Consider the following 14,652-nt stretch of genomic DNA (forward strand, 5'->3'; position numbering starts at 1 on the left):
ATGGAAAGAGAATAATTTTGGAAACTGTAAAAGTTTACTTTTGGTTTCCTATACAGGATGAAGAAAAAATCATATCAGTTTTTTAAAGTTAACATTTTAAATTCCTCACATTAATTTTATTTAAAAGATAACTTTTTAAAGATAAAAAGAAAAAGCATTTGCCTTAGTAAAATACTCCTACTGGTATTAATTTGTTACTATGGAAAAATAGCATGCAACATACATATTTGTGCAACATACCTTCAACATTTTCTTATAAATCTATGAATCTCATTGAATGATTACAGTTCCTTAAATAACATTGGGTAATTACACATACACTAGTAGCCCAGTGCACAGATTTGTGCACACTGAGGCGAAATTAATTAGAAGAAATATTTTAATATCGCTATTCGCCCTTTCTCTGTAATAGAAGTCTCAACCAAATTCATGATTGACAATGACAGATCGAAACAGATGCGTGTGATTGGTGCCAGCGAGAGCTTTATATGTATCAGGCATACGTGAGTCAACTTAGCCTTTTATACATATAGAATAAACTTGCTTAATTAGACCTGCTTTCTGATGTAGCTAAACTTTATCCAGCCCAGTGAAGCACCCCAACTTCTCTTTTAGGTAAGTGTCAGCAACACAGCAGTAAATGTCAACATGGAGCAGATTATTATTGTATATCACTTAGGGAGAACAAAGGGTGAAATATTTAACTGCAGCAGTGTTTGACTATATTCTGCTCAGTGAGAAAACCTGAAGTCATTTTTTAAAAATATATTTTTATTAATTTCAGAGAGGAAGGGGAAGGGAAGATAGAAACATCAATGATGAGAGAGAATCATTGACTGGCTGCCTCCTGCACGCCCCCTACTGGGGATCAAACCTGCAACCGGGCATGTGCCCTTGACTGGAATCAACCCTTTGGTCCACAGGCCAACGCTCTATTCACTGAGCCAAACCAACTAGGGCTGAAGTCATTTTCAAGGTCCACCATTTCTTACTTCTTTTCAGTAGGGTCAAGTTTCTAAGCTTTCTAAATCTCCATTTTCCAGCTAAGGAAAAGAAAACAGGATTCCACCGAGTCTCCTATCTACCTACTCCAGGACTTCTGTGAGGTTCAAATGAGGTGAGGCACAGGAAAATGCTTCACAGACATCTGGTTAGAGTGTAAAATGTTTCCATCTGGCTATAAAGCAAATTGTGTTCCTGGGCTGAAAAACTCCAAGGAGGCTAGTCTCTAGGGAGATGAAGCCGGGAATTGCTACGGGATGTCATTACACAGTACCCACAGCGACCATTTCTGGGCTGGGCTGGGCTGTGGACCGCATTTTGTACCATGGGATCTCAGCAGTGTTGGCTGCGATTTGGTGGGCTGTCACTCTGGGGTGGTGGCGGGGCCTGCGTCCCACTTGGGGGAAGCCGAGTGTTGTTTTGTGGGCGCCAAATCTGTGATGCCTTTTCTCTGTAAATGGCCAGTGAGCGTCATGGCAGCTCCTGTGTTGACCATCTTCCCCCTGGTGGTCAGTGCATGTCACAGCGACCGATCAGAGGATGGGATATTTAGCATACTAGCCTTTTATATATATAGATTACACATATCTTCAAAAAAATCAATTCTAGATTGTTATAACTTGTGAAAAAGATGTTGGAATTTATTAAAAAGAAAAAAATTAAAGCTACTCTTCCAGACTACAGCTGTCTTTACCTGTGTAAAGATGAAAAAAATATTTGAGTGTACTGGCATGTGCACAGGAGAACATAGTCTAGCAAAGAATAGCCTGAAGAAAAGAAAATGATGAACCTATAGAAAAATTTCAATGTCTGTCTCTTTCTACCAACTCTACCCACTTTCACAGATTCAGATAGTAATGAGCAGAAAAACAGCTAGAGCTGGGGAGAATGAAGCCCAACATTACACACAGATTATCTGAAACCAAATAACCACACCTGTCACATAAAATTACTGCAATATCTAAAATAATTAGAAGTTGTTTAATTTCCCTCAAATATTTCAGAAACTCATTTCAAAATACAGTATGGTTAAATATACACATATAAACCAATAAAAGAAAAATAAGTACACTTAAATTTGATCTTTAATGTTATAACTAGCACAAGTACCAAAGTAATAGAGTTACATGGGTCAAAATAATTTGCCCAAACAATGTAATTGTATTTTAAGGGCACCAGAAAATTATCAAGTCAGGTAAATTTCCAGATAATTTCAGGGTCTTTCTCCTCAAGTGAAAAGGAAAGGGCATGAATAAAATTACAATACAAATCTGTAATAATGAAAGTGTAATATGCAAATCGACCAAACGGCTGAACACCAGAACGACCATCTGGATGACCACGCTATGACACTCACTGGCGCCAGGACAGCCAAGGTGGGTGCGATGAGATTGGTCGGGGGCCCCGCCATCGCCCCATGATCACCCCGCAGAGAAAGACCCAGGCCACCAGCCGGTGGGGTGATCAATCAGGGGGTTCTATGATTGCCCCAAAGAGGGAGGCTTAGGGCACTGACTGGTGGGCTGCGGCGGGTGGGCAGGGCCTCCCTCTGCGGGGTGCAATTGATCACCCCAAAGAGGGAGGCCCAGGCTACCTGTGGCAGCCCTGGGCCGTGTGGGTGGGGACTCCCCCTGCAGGGGCTATCCATCGTGGAGCCCCGGCTGGGTGGGCAGGACCTACCTCTTTGGGGCGATCTATCGTAGAGCCCTGCGATCAATCGCCCCCAGACTGCAAGAGGACGCAGGCCAGGCTGAGGACCACCACCCCCACCAGTGCATGAATTTCGTGCACTGGGCCTCTAGTCTACATATAACCTTCATTGCCCAAATTTATAGAAAGATTGTGCATTTTTTTAAAAATATATTTTATTGATTTTTTACAGAGAAGAAGGGAGAGGGATAGAGAGTTAGAAACATTGATGAGAGAGAAACATCGATCAGCTGCCTCCTGCACACTCCCTACTGGGTATGTGCCCACAACCAAGGTACATGCCCTTGACCAGAATCGAACCTGGGACCCTTGAATCCACAGGCCAACACTCTATCCATTTAGCCAAACCGGTTAGGGCAAGATTGTGCATTTTTAAAAGCCCTGGTTGAAATTTAAGCCACATCACTTGATTCAAAATATATTTGGCAAAAACATTATTGATACCTATTGAAAAGTGAAAAAAAATTCTCCAAGCATTCCAGGTGAATAACTGGTTAAAGAGCATCAATATCTGCTCAATGATCATATGAACTTATCTGGCTATAACCCTTCCAGTGCAATATCCAACTAAAGACTAACTCCAAACCAGTAAAACTCAAATTTCACTTCCCAGAGTTTCCAAACAGAATAAGTATAAAAATAATGCTTATAAATTAAACAAGAAACTAAGATTTATAAAATTTCAGAATAAGGCACCCCAGCTATTATCATCTAGTACAGTGCTTCTCAAATCTTTTGACTATATAAGCCACTAGAATATACAAAATGCCTATCTTGCCTATTCCCACTTTTGCAGTACAAAGTCAGTAGTAACGAAGAATTTGAGAGGAACAAAATAACAGAAAGTTCACAAAAAAAGGAATCTCATGAATATGCATTTAATTAAAGGATGTGACAATGTAATTATAAAGAATTTTACGTGTTTTATATGTATTAACTCATTTATTCCTCACAACTGCCCTATGAAGTGTATATTATTATTACCTCCACTTCATAGATGCATTGATTGAGTTCAACAGTTTTATCTGACTAATAAAGGAACTATGGTCTGATGGTGATGACAATGATGATGACTAACACTTTTTTGGACTTACTATTTGCCAATCACTGTTCTAAGCATCTAGCTTATTTTATGTACTCATAAACCTTACTAATTCATTTACTCATAAAATATGAGATAGGTAACCTTATAATCCATTTCAGAGATGAGAAATCTGAGGCATGGAGGGGTTTACTTAATCTGCCCAACATCATAAGTGGCAGTGGTAAAAATCATTCTTAGGTAACTTGGTTCTAGAAACTGGCTGTGCTTTAACTTATATAACTAACTACAGTCACATAATTGATAAGTAGGAAAGCTAACTATAGATTCCCAAGTTTTGTTTTTGCCTCTACACTAAAATGCTAACAAATTATACCACATCTAAAAACCCTGGGAGGTATTTATAAGGTTCTCAAGCATATGAACAGAGAATCTTTTCAATTCTTGGTCCAAACATCACATAGAAAGAAATAAAATTGATCATATTTCTAATCCTGACTTATCTTTTATGGTCATAATATAAAACCAATTATTTCCTATAAGATGTGAATCACCTTAAGATGTAATGTGCAATTCCTTCAAAATCAAAAGTTCTACCTTGTAAAACCTTAATTTTTGTCCAAAAATATATAAATCTTAGATTCTAAAATTATATGTATACTTACGCATATAACACAAAATTCCTTTCAATATCATTCAAATCATCTCTAGGGTCTACCTTCTGGAATTTTGAGCTCTTACTATGTTCTGACAAATTTTCCCCTGAAGATATAGTTATAGGCTTTGTTCTCCAGATAAGGTTCTTAGTACCAAATCCATGAATCTCCAAAGTCCCATAACCTAGTCTCTTTAGAAAGGAGCATAGATGGAAAGAGACAGGCTCAGAATGAGTGCCGCTGTACAAAAGAACTGGCCTGGACTCTTCCAAACTGTCGAAATCACGGGAGACAAAGAAAAGCTGATAAACTATTCCAGGTAAAAGGAATCAAAGAGATGTGACAACTACGCAGTGTGATTCTGGATCAGACAACGTGATAAAATTTTAGTATGGACTGTATATCCTATATAATAAAAGCCTAATATGCAAATCAGCCGAACAGCGGAATGACCGGCAGAACGATTGGTCACTATGATGCACACTGACTACCACGGGGCAGATGCTCAACGCAGGAGTTGCCCACAGTCCGCAGACCCCAGGCCAGCCAAGGCGGGCACGAGTGGGGGCCCCTGATCGCCCCACCAGTCACTCTACAGAGGAAGGCGACCAATGGCAGTGGCGGGGGGCAGGGCTGGTGAGCGGGCAGTGCCAGGCTGGCCAAGGCGGGTGCCAGCAGCCCCCCCCCCCCAACTGCCTTGCAGTCTCCCCACAGATCGGCCCTGATCGTTGGCCAGGCCTAGGGACCCTACCCGTGCACAAATTTCGTGCACCAGGCCTCTAGTTAGATATAATAATAAAAACGTTATGTTTCTTGAATGTGGTTATTATACTGTGGTTAAGTAGGAGACAAATAATGAATATTTAGGAGTGAAAGATCATAAATGTCTACAACTTACTCTCAGATGATTCTTCATCAATATCACCATAATAGTGGTGGAGGAGCAGAAGTAGTAAAATACAGAGAGATAAAGCAAACGTAACACAATGTTTACAATTGGTGAAACTGGGTAATGATATAGAGGTGTTCAGTTTATCAATCTTGCCATTTTTTTGCAGTTTGAAATGTTTTTAATAAATGTTAAGGGGAAATAGAAAAGATAAAAATTTTCATTGTGACATAAAGAAAATAAAGACTTTCTCAGACTCATTCACTGAACACTGAGTTAAAGAATAAGAAAACTAAGCCAGAGTTCAATTACTAGATTATTCTATTTTTTTTCTCCTTTTCTCTTTCATAAAGTCCAGGTACTTATATAACATTCCCTTATTGAAGCCTATATTACTTTCAATGTGCATTTAAGCAGCTTATAAAGTGTAATCTAAAACTTTTGGAACATTTTCAATTAGAAATGTCAACACATGTTTTATGATAACCTTGAAGCTTCTCAGATCATATATTCCATAAAAATAAGAGTCAACAGGTAGTCATTTTCTCCATACTTTTGTAGAGACAAAGCTCTTTAAAAACAGAGCTACAATTCTTACCTGGGAGACTTCTTTGTTCATAATGAGTCCTCAAAACAGATAGGGTCAAGTTAGTGCTCCTGAGGTTAGCTTCCAGGGGAATGGGGTAAAGATGTTCTCCAGAGATGGCTCTAATCTCTTCACTCTCACCTCACTTAAGGACAATTATGCAAAAAACTAAAGCAAAGGAAAAGGAAAAAAAAAAAAAAGCAGAGGGAGGTTAGATTGTCATTTTATTGTTTAAGAAATGATAAAGGTCAGAATGCTAGGTAAAGAAAAATAACCTTAAGGCCAAATGGAAAAATATTTCCAAAGACAGTGTATAAAAGTCTGACTTTACAGTTAAAGTCCTTTCTGATGATTAAATATATATTCCAACTTAAGACTGCTACTTACATAATGCCTAATTACAATCCGCCCTTAATCTTTTGAAAGACTCATTTATGTCTTTAATTTTTTTTCTGACTGTATGTACATGTTTATTCTTTCTACTTATAAATCACTAGAGGCCCAGTGCACGGGTTTGGCACCAGTGGGGTCCCTCTGCCTGCTCTGCGGGGATCAGGCCCAATCTGGCTCTCCGACATCCTCCAAGGGGTCCCAGATTGCGAGAGGGCGCAGGCCAGGCCGAGGGGCCCCACTGGTGCACAACTGGGGCCGGGAGGGACTGCGGGAGGGCTCCAGGGCGTGTCCAGCCCATCTTGCCCAGATCCCAGCAGTAAGCTAACCTACCAGTCGGAGCCTCTGCCCCCTAGTGGTCATTGCATGTCATAGTGACTGGTCGAACAGTTGAACTAACAGTCGGGCACGTAGCATATTAGGCTTTTATTACACAGGATGATTTTTTTAAAAATATATTTTATTGATTTCTTACAGAGAGGAAGGGAGAGGGATAGAGAGTTAGAAACATCGATGAGAGAGAAACATCGATCAGCTGCCTCCTGCACATCTCCCTACTGGGGATGTGCCCGCAACCAAGGTACATGCCCTTGACCGGAATCGAACCTGGGACCCTTGAGTCCGCAGGCCGACGCTCTATCAACTGAGCCAAACTGGTTAGGGCACACAGGATGATTTAAAAAATATATTCTTATTGATTTCAGAGAGGAAGGGAGAGGGAGAGAAACAATAATGATGAGAGAGAATATTGATTGGCTGCCTCCTGCACCCCCCGACCGGGGATCCAGCCTGTAATGCCGGGCATGTGCCCTGACCAGGAATCAAACCATGACCTCCTGGTTCATAGGTGAATGCTCAACCACTGAGCAACACCAGCTGGGTAACAAATTGATTCAGTGGGGAATGCAAAGTCATGATCTGTGCTTAGAAAGGTGCCTAAACACACACACAAATATAGTCTCGATTTATATTCAGTGCCCAAGTTCAATCAAACACTGAGATGCTGTGATTTAAGAGAAAAAAAAAAAGGGATTTTAAATGCATGAGATATATATTAAGGGACAAAGAAAACCTTAGGAAAGATGAGGACTGAGTGCCATTATTACAATTTTCTAAATGTTTCAAGAAGGCAAGGGTGTTTCAAATGTCATATACCAGAAAAAGGGTTAGATGGGTAAGTAACACCTCCCTGTCTCCAAGATGAAGGGAATCACAGTAACAACTCTTTCCACCTCATGATGGAAGTGGCCTGGGTAAAGAGGTAGAGGCTGGGATACTGCAAAGAAGGGGAAAGGAAAAATTCTAGCTTGGTTATTAAATGAAAGATGGTCTCATGAGCCCAAAGTAGAATTGCTTTTCAATATACCGTTATCATCTCCTATCACTAACTCAGAGAGGTATTTCCACTAATCAGTCTAAATTTCATCACATGTAACCCTTATATAGATACCCCTGAAAAAGTCTTGCATACACTAAATTTTATAAAGCAAATATTATTCTTTATATGTAAAACAAAAATATTTCATTCAATGGAATCCTAGTGTGAATCATTCTTTTAAAAATTAATCCCATCTTTTGTGTAAAAATTTTTTGAGACAAATATATAAAAACTTAAATAAACACAAATAAGAATTAAAATTAAAACTGCCCATACAGACCCATACATTGAACCATTAATAATAACTTGACCATGATATTTGTTGTACATGCTCAACAAACCAAACTGTATTAAATTTAGCAATATCGTTGGAAATAGGAATCCCAATTTAACGCTAGTTTATTATAACAAGATAAACTGAATCTCCCCAAAGACATGCTTTTAGTAGTCTTAGTTTAGGCTAACTTTGATCTTGCTGGGAAGGAGTTTAAAGAATCTGATAGAAAGGTTAAGAATTTTACCTGGAAAAACTGTAAAGAATTTGTGGAGCGGGTATGAGCAAGAAGTACTGAGGAGTTTGAAGAGGCTGAGAATGCAGGTTGTTTGGGGGAGAAACAAGAAAAGCACAATGTAGAGATGTGGAACAGGAAAGTCTGAACAAAGATATTTAAAGGCAATTTATAAGGAAGTATGTCTTATGATACAGAATGTAAACTATTCCTTTCATCCCAACAAAATTCTTAGGAACGGTCTACCTTATTCATTACCAAAAATATAATTTTGGCATTATATATTTTTATGTTTTTGCTTGTTTTGTTGTATGGAAGACATCTTGAAGAGAACTTCAAGGACAATAATACTAGCCTAAAGATTAAGGCCAATTTGTCCTCTTGCTCACAGTAATTACATTATGAAAATATACAGGTGGTAAATCGAATTACTGAATATTCTATTTCTTATCGAAAAACAATATATTTCGTCAAGTCAACTAACAAGTTAGCAAACTGGTTAATACAGGTAAATATAAGGTCATAATGAATCCAAGGTTTATGGATTTGGAGCCCTATGATCCATTAACTGTACTATTCCAAGTTCACACGCTATATACCTTTCAAATGAAAGTAGATGAATGGTCAGTTAAGGATAGAAGAGAATATGAATAGATGAGTGAGAAGTCATCAGTACTACTACTGGCAAAATTTGAAGTATACTGGTATGTCCACTGATTTTGAATCTAAGATCATATTAGCTTGTGGAAAACGGTCGAAGAACCTTCAACAATTTGGAAAATTATACTATTTCAATCTTATGTAAGTTTTTTCAAGAAGGTTCACCATGTAATTTTAAGTCTAAAACAAACCCAAGTGAATACTTTCCGTGAATAAATTAGGGACTACATTCATAAAAGAATTACTACTTAACATTCAATTATCTCATTTTAATGATGCTTAAATTAAAGCAATTAATTTACCAGAGGAAAAGAATCTAAAAGGTCCTGTTAATTGTTGACCATAAAAGAAGAAATGTTTAAAAAAAACAAAAACCCACAGAATCTACATATTTTGTTTAAATTCCTCTCATGTTTTAACCTAACAAAAGCAATAATGGTAACATAAGTAGTAACATCAAATTCTTAATCATAATTGAAGAGACAGTACAAAATGTCTACTCCTTCCTACTTAACCATCTGGAACATGTTAAAAACTCCCTAAAAGCATGAGAAATCTGCAAGTATAATTACACCCTGGGACTATTAGCATGGCATGCTTCAATAAATACTCCTAATAAGATCTGCTGATATAATAATTGGCACTAAAACGAATGGATTTTCATTATGTGGGTATTTGTTCCTACTGGCTAAATACTCGAGAAAACTGATAAATTGTCCCTTGAATAGAAACAAACAAAAAAAACACCCAGCAAGGGCAAAGTGTGACAGGTTGCAGAGATAAAACAGAAGGGACAAGCAAAGAGCAAAAATTTGCAAATGCCTGAGTTCAATTCATATTTTCTCTCTCGCTTTCTCCCTTTCTTTTCTCTTCCTGCATCCCCCAAATCTGGCATAAATACCTGTGTTCTTGTCAAAAATGATCTGGTTGGGGTTAGAAGAAAATGTTATATTAAATCTTGAGTTGGTTAAAATCTAGTTTGCTAAAGGTCTTCAGATCAAATCGTAATAAAAAATATTCAAAATTTACTCTATTCTTGATGGTTTGGGGAGGTGAACATTTAGCTACTTAAATTGGAAAGGTTAAGCAAGGGAACGACCCGACCAGCTAAGATTTTCAGGATGATAGCTTTGGTAGCTGAGCAATGGAGGCAAGAGGGTTGCTGTGATCATTTAATTCCAACACAGTGATTTATGTAATAACAGCTGGGCCGAATGAAATACTGGAATAAATCAATAAGAATTGGGGGTAAAAACAAACAAACAAGAGGCCAAGTAGTCTGCATGTATAAATTATAAAAGTAATGCATGTTTACTGTACAAGTCTAGAAAATGCAGGTAAATAAAAATCACCCACAAGTGTTCCATCTAGAATTAATGCAAAGATTTATATATTTATTATTCTATAAATACAGATTATGGTACCACAGTATACATATTGTTTAAGAGCACCTTTTTTTCACTAAAGTTATCTATAACTCCTCATGTTATTAAATAATCTTCTACATAGTTTGTATTGTCTATAAAATATTCCTATGTGTGTATGTGTCATAGGTTTTAAGCAAGGCAGTAAGTACTACAGGACTTTAGACTGTTTCTTCATGCTGTTAAAAACAATACTATAATGAGGCATTTTTCTGGCTGAAATTTTGTTTACATTCAGGATTATAGTCTCTAAATAAGCTCCTACAAGCACCAAGTTTCCTGGCATGAGAGATGGGATAGACATTAGTGCCATTTAGTCAAGACCGAGTTTGCAGGCAGTAACAGATGTCTGAGGGAGAGGCTAATGAATTCAGTTATGTACACATTAGTAATGAATATGACATCCAAATAGATAAGTCCAGCTGACTTCCAAAGAAGTGAGATAAAAAGGTTTTTGGAGCCCTAACTGGTTTGGCTCAGTGGATGGAGCGTCGGCCTGTGGACTGAAGGGTCCCAAAATCGATTCCGGTCAAGGGCATATACCTTGGTTGTGGGCACATCCTCAGTGGGGAGTGTGCAGGAGGCAGCTGATGGATGTTTCTCTCTCATCAATGTTTTTAGCTCTCTATCCCTCTCCCTTTCTCTCTGTAAAAAATCAATAAAATATATTTTTTTAAAAAAACGTTTTTGGAATCCCTGGTAGTAGAGTAGATGAGATGATCAAGGAAAAGTGAAAAGAGAAGAGAATAAATTACCACAAAGACAATCCAATATTTAAGGAAGGGAACAATTAAAGCTGGAATATCAATTTTAAAAAGAGAGATAGCCCGGCCGGCGTGGCTCAGTGGTTGAGCACTGACTTGTGAACCAGGAGGTCACAGTTCAATTCCCAGTCAGGGCACATGCTTGGGTTGCGGGCTTGATCCCCAATGTGGGGCATGCAGGAGGCAGCTGATCAATGATTCTCTCACCATTGATGTTTCTATCTCTCACTCTCTCCTTCTCCCTTCCTCTCTGAAATCAATTTAAAAAAAATTTTTTTTAAAGAGAGAGAAAATGAGTCAAGGTAAGAGGAGAAAACCAGCAAAAGTTGAGGGTAGAAGATCATAATGCCCACTTTCAATAATTATTTTGAACCTGCCCAATCACAATCCCTTTAAAACAAAACAAACTCTTAAAAAGTACTCAAAGGTAGTCAAGAGTCCCTGCAAAATAAACCCCAATAAAGCACAAATACTTCCCCCCAAAGACACCAGGAATGCAACATGCCCCACCACCAGCACAATCATTGAACTCACAGGCTTTTATGCTCAGTGTGTCTACCACCCTCCCCCAACTTCATGCCATCATAATCCAAATAACGATGTTTGTGGGAGAGCATTATAAAAAAAATTTTTTTTGGGGGGGGGGGCCTAAAACTATTTTTCTCCCTTCAAGGTTTTGGTTAGTCCTAGTATACTAAGATTTATTATCACCGTACATTTTCACAATTTCAACCCCATTTTACAAATTTTCCTAAGTATCTTTTCCAGAATTAATTTTTATAAACAATTTCATTTTCCCCTTTCTGTACCCTCTGCTTACCCTTTAGGGATTAACAGTAGTAGGAATCACTGTATATTCAATAACTAGCCATAAAAATCAATGTCCTACACAGCAATGAAAATGAATTTTAGAAATTTAAAAGTAGGTCTTAGGACAAAAACAAAGACAAAAAAAAGTAAATCTTAAGAAAAACATACACAATATACCTTTTTTTTGTTGTTAATCCTTACCTGAGGATATTTTTTCCATTGATTTAGAGAGAATGGAAGGGAGGCGGAGAGACAGAGAGAGAGAAACATCGATGTGAGAGAGTCACATCAATAGGTTGCCTCCTGTATTGCTCTAACTACTGAGAAAACCAGCCAGGGCTATACCAATTTTTATAAAGTTCAAAAATAAGCAATCAATAAACTATATTATTTACGTACAGATTTATATGTAGTAAGACTTACTATAAAAAATTAAAATAACTTAGAAAATTCAGTATAATGTTTACACTTGGGGAGAGACATGAAAAGGGATGAGTTGAGAAAGGCTTACACAAGGAGTTTCCATTATATTCCTAAATTTCATTTCTTAGGTTGGGCATACATAATACTGCTTAACATACTAAATAAATAATACTTTAAAATTTACATTTTAGTGAAGGATAATAAATTTTTAATGAATGAATTAAGGAGGTTACAGAACAGTATTGTAAGGAGCATAACTCAAATCTTTCAAATAATTCTATTTTCTTATTTATTAATCAAGATAAATTGTCTTGATCACCTAGAGAACTATTATTCAAGAAACTACTAATTAGCCCTGGCCAACTGGCTCAGTTAGTTAGAGCGTTGCCCCAATACACCAAGGTTGTAGGTTGATTCCAGATCAGGGCACATACAAAGAACAACAATGAATACATAAATAAATGGGACAACAAAGCGATGTTTCTCTCAAATCAGTTATTAAAAAACCACTGCTAGTTATTACTTTCCTACTAGAAAAGAATTTAGTTTATTTAAAATGTTTATCAGTAACCATTCAGTAAATTATAATTAATATAACTGACAGTTACATTGAAGTCCCAGTGCTCTTCTTGATTTTAATTATAGTGGATATTTTTTTGAAACTACATATGTAGTGACAAGGAATAATTAAGGGGGAAAGACATAACCCTTCTAAGCAAGATTAAAGTGTATACAAAGGAAGGAATACTTGTATTCTGACCTCTTGGGTAAAGGTGGAATAAAGAAGATTTGTTTTCCAAAGAATGATCTCCAGAGGAATCCCAATTAATAAAACTGCCAGGAAAAGAACTGGCATTAAGATGTTCAGGAATTATTAACCATTTGTACGCCATAAGCATCTATAGACACAAGCGGCAGACCTTTTTAAATTAAATTCAAAATATCATGGCAGTTAACTGGTTAAATCCTTTTCTCCCAGCATTGTTAAAAATGTAGCTTCATTGACTGATTATAAATAAACAGTATTTTTTGCAAATTGAAGTTATAGGATCATGGAAAGTTTTCTATGTAAACTGCATGAATATTTTAAATATTTCATTCTCTAGTAACTTTGTAAGTGACAAATCTTAACAATAGCAGATATTATTTTTGTACTGTAAGATGGTAACATGTACTGAAACCTTGAAAACAGACTACTTGGAAAGAAAATCAGTTTGACTTGATGAAAACTAAAGTTCAGAATATAAATGCAATTTTCTTTCAGTATGCATACCATACTAGTACATACTGTTATAAATACAATCTAAAAAAGAGATTTACCATGGGAGCAGTAACAGTAAGAGGCAATACGGTTTGGAGAACACAAATTAGAATGGGGCTTGAGAAGCAGACACTGGAAGCAATACTATCATTGAAAGAAGCAAAAGGAGGTAAGCTAAAGCACAATGATAATAGTAAGAATATGTGGTTCTGGACCAAGGAACATCCCAATTAATGCCCTGTTAAGGCTCTAGGCCAGCCGTGGGCAAACTACAGCCCGCGGGCTGGATCCGGCCCGTTTGAAATGAATAAAACTAAAAAAAAAGAAGGACCATACCCTTTTATGTAATGATGTTTACTTTGAATTTATATTAGTTCACACAAACACTCCATCCATGCTTTTGTTCCGGCCCTCCAGTCCAGTTTAAGAACACATTGTGGCCCTCGAGTCAAAAAGTTTGCCCACCCCTGCTCTAGGCAAAACAAAGTAATGAAAACAAAGGCATACACAGTGTGATGACAATATAAGGAATGACAAATGGGAAACATAACCTATATGCTGTCCTCAAGAAGTGATCAATACTTGCACGGATTTTTGAGACTAATAGTCTAAAGAAGAGAATGGGGAATGAGAAAAGCAAGGTAAATTATATGACTAACTGAAGCTACAGTTTCAGGTCACCAGGGCTCCAATTTAAATAGCAGGACTAAGGCTAATTAAAAATGATTAATCACACATAACTAGAGGCCCGGTGCATGGATTCGTGTACGTTGAAAGTAAATTAATTTGAAGGTGGCTGGCGGGGGAGGACTGGGTGAGATGGGCCAGACACACCCTGGAGCCAACCTCCCACGGTCCTTCCCCAGCCTGCCACAGCTGGGGCAGCACTGGGGGCTCAAAGGACATCTGCGGAGTGAGCAGGGTCCCTCCAGCAGGTGGGGTCCCTCAGCCTGGCCTGCGGGGATCGGGCCAAAACGGGCAGTCTGACATCTCCTGAGGGGTCCCGGAGTGTGTGAGGGCACTCTGCAAAGTTGCTGTTGCTTGGTGGCTCCTGTGTTGAGCGTCTGCCCCTGGTGATCAGTGTGCGTCATAACTACCAGCCAGTCAGTTGGCCGGTCGCTTAGCCTTTTATATATATATATATGCAG

At 37.9% G+C, this 14,652-nt stretch overlaps 1 protein-coding gene across 4 annotated transcripts in view; it reads right to left on the bottom strand.

The window, feature by feature from the left end:
* NCOA1 (nuclear receptor coactivator 1) overlaps window positions 1-14,652 on the bottom strand; it is a 169,201-nt gene that overhangs the window by 80,865 nt on the left and 73,684 nt on the right. For all 4 annotated transcript variants that reach the window (XM_059660396.1, XM_059660395.1, XM_059660399.1 and 1 more), the window contains exon 3: window positions 5,889-6,053. The gene's annotated coding sequence lies outside the window, so the exon portion shown is untranslated. The remainder of the gene's footprint in view (window positions 1-5,888; window positions 6,054-14,652) is intronic.

Source organism: Myotis daubentonii, chromosome 12 (assembly GCF_963259705.1).
Source record: "Myotis daubentonii chromosome 12, mMyoDau2.1, whole genome shotgun sequence".
Taxonomy (NCBI): domain Eukaryota; kingdom Metazoa; phylum Chordata; class Mammalia; order Chiroptera; family Vespertilionidae; genus Myotis; species Myotis daubentonii.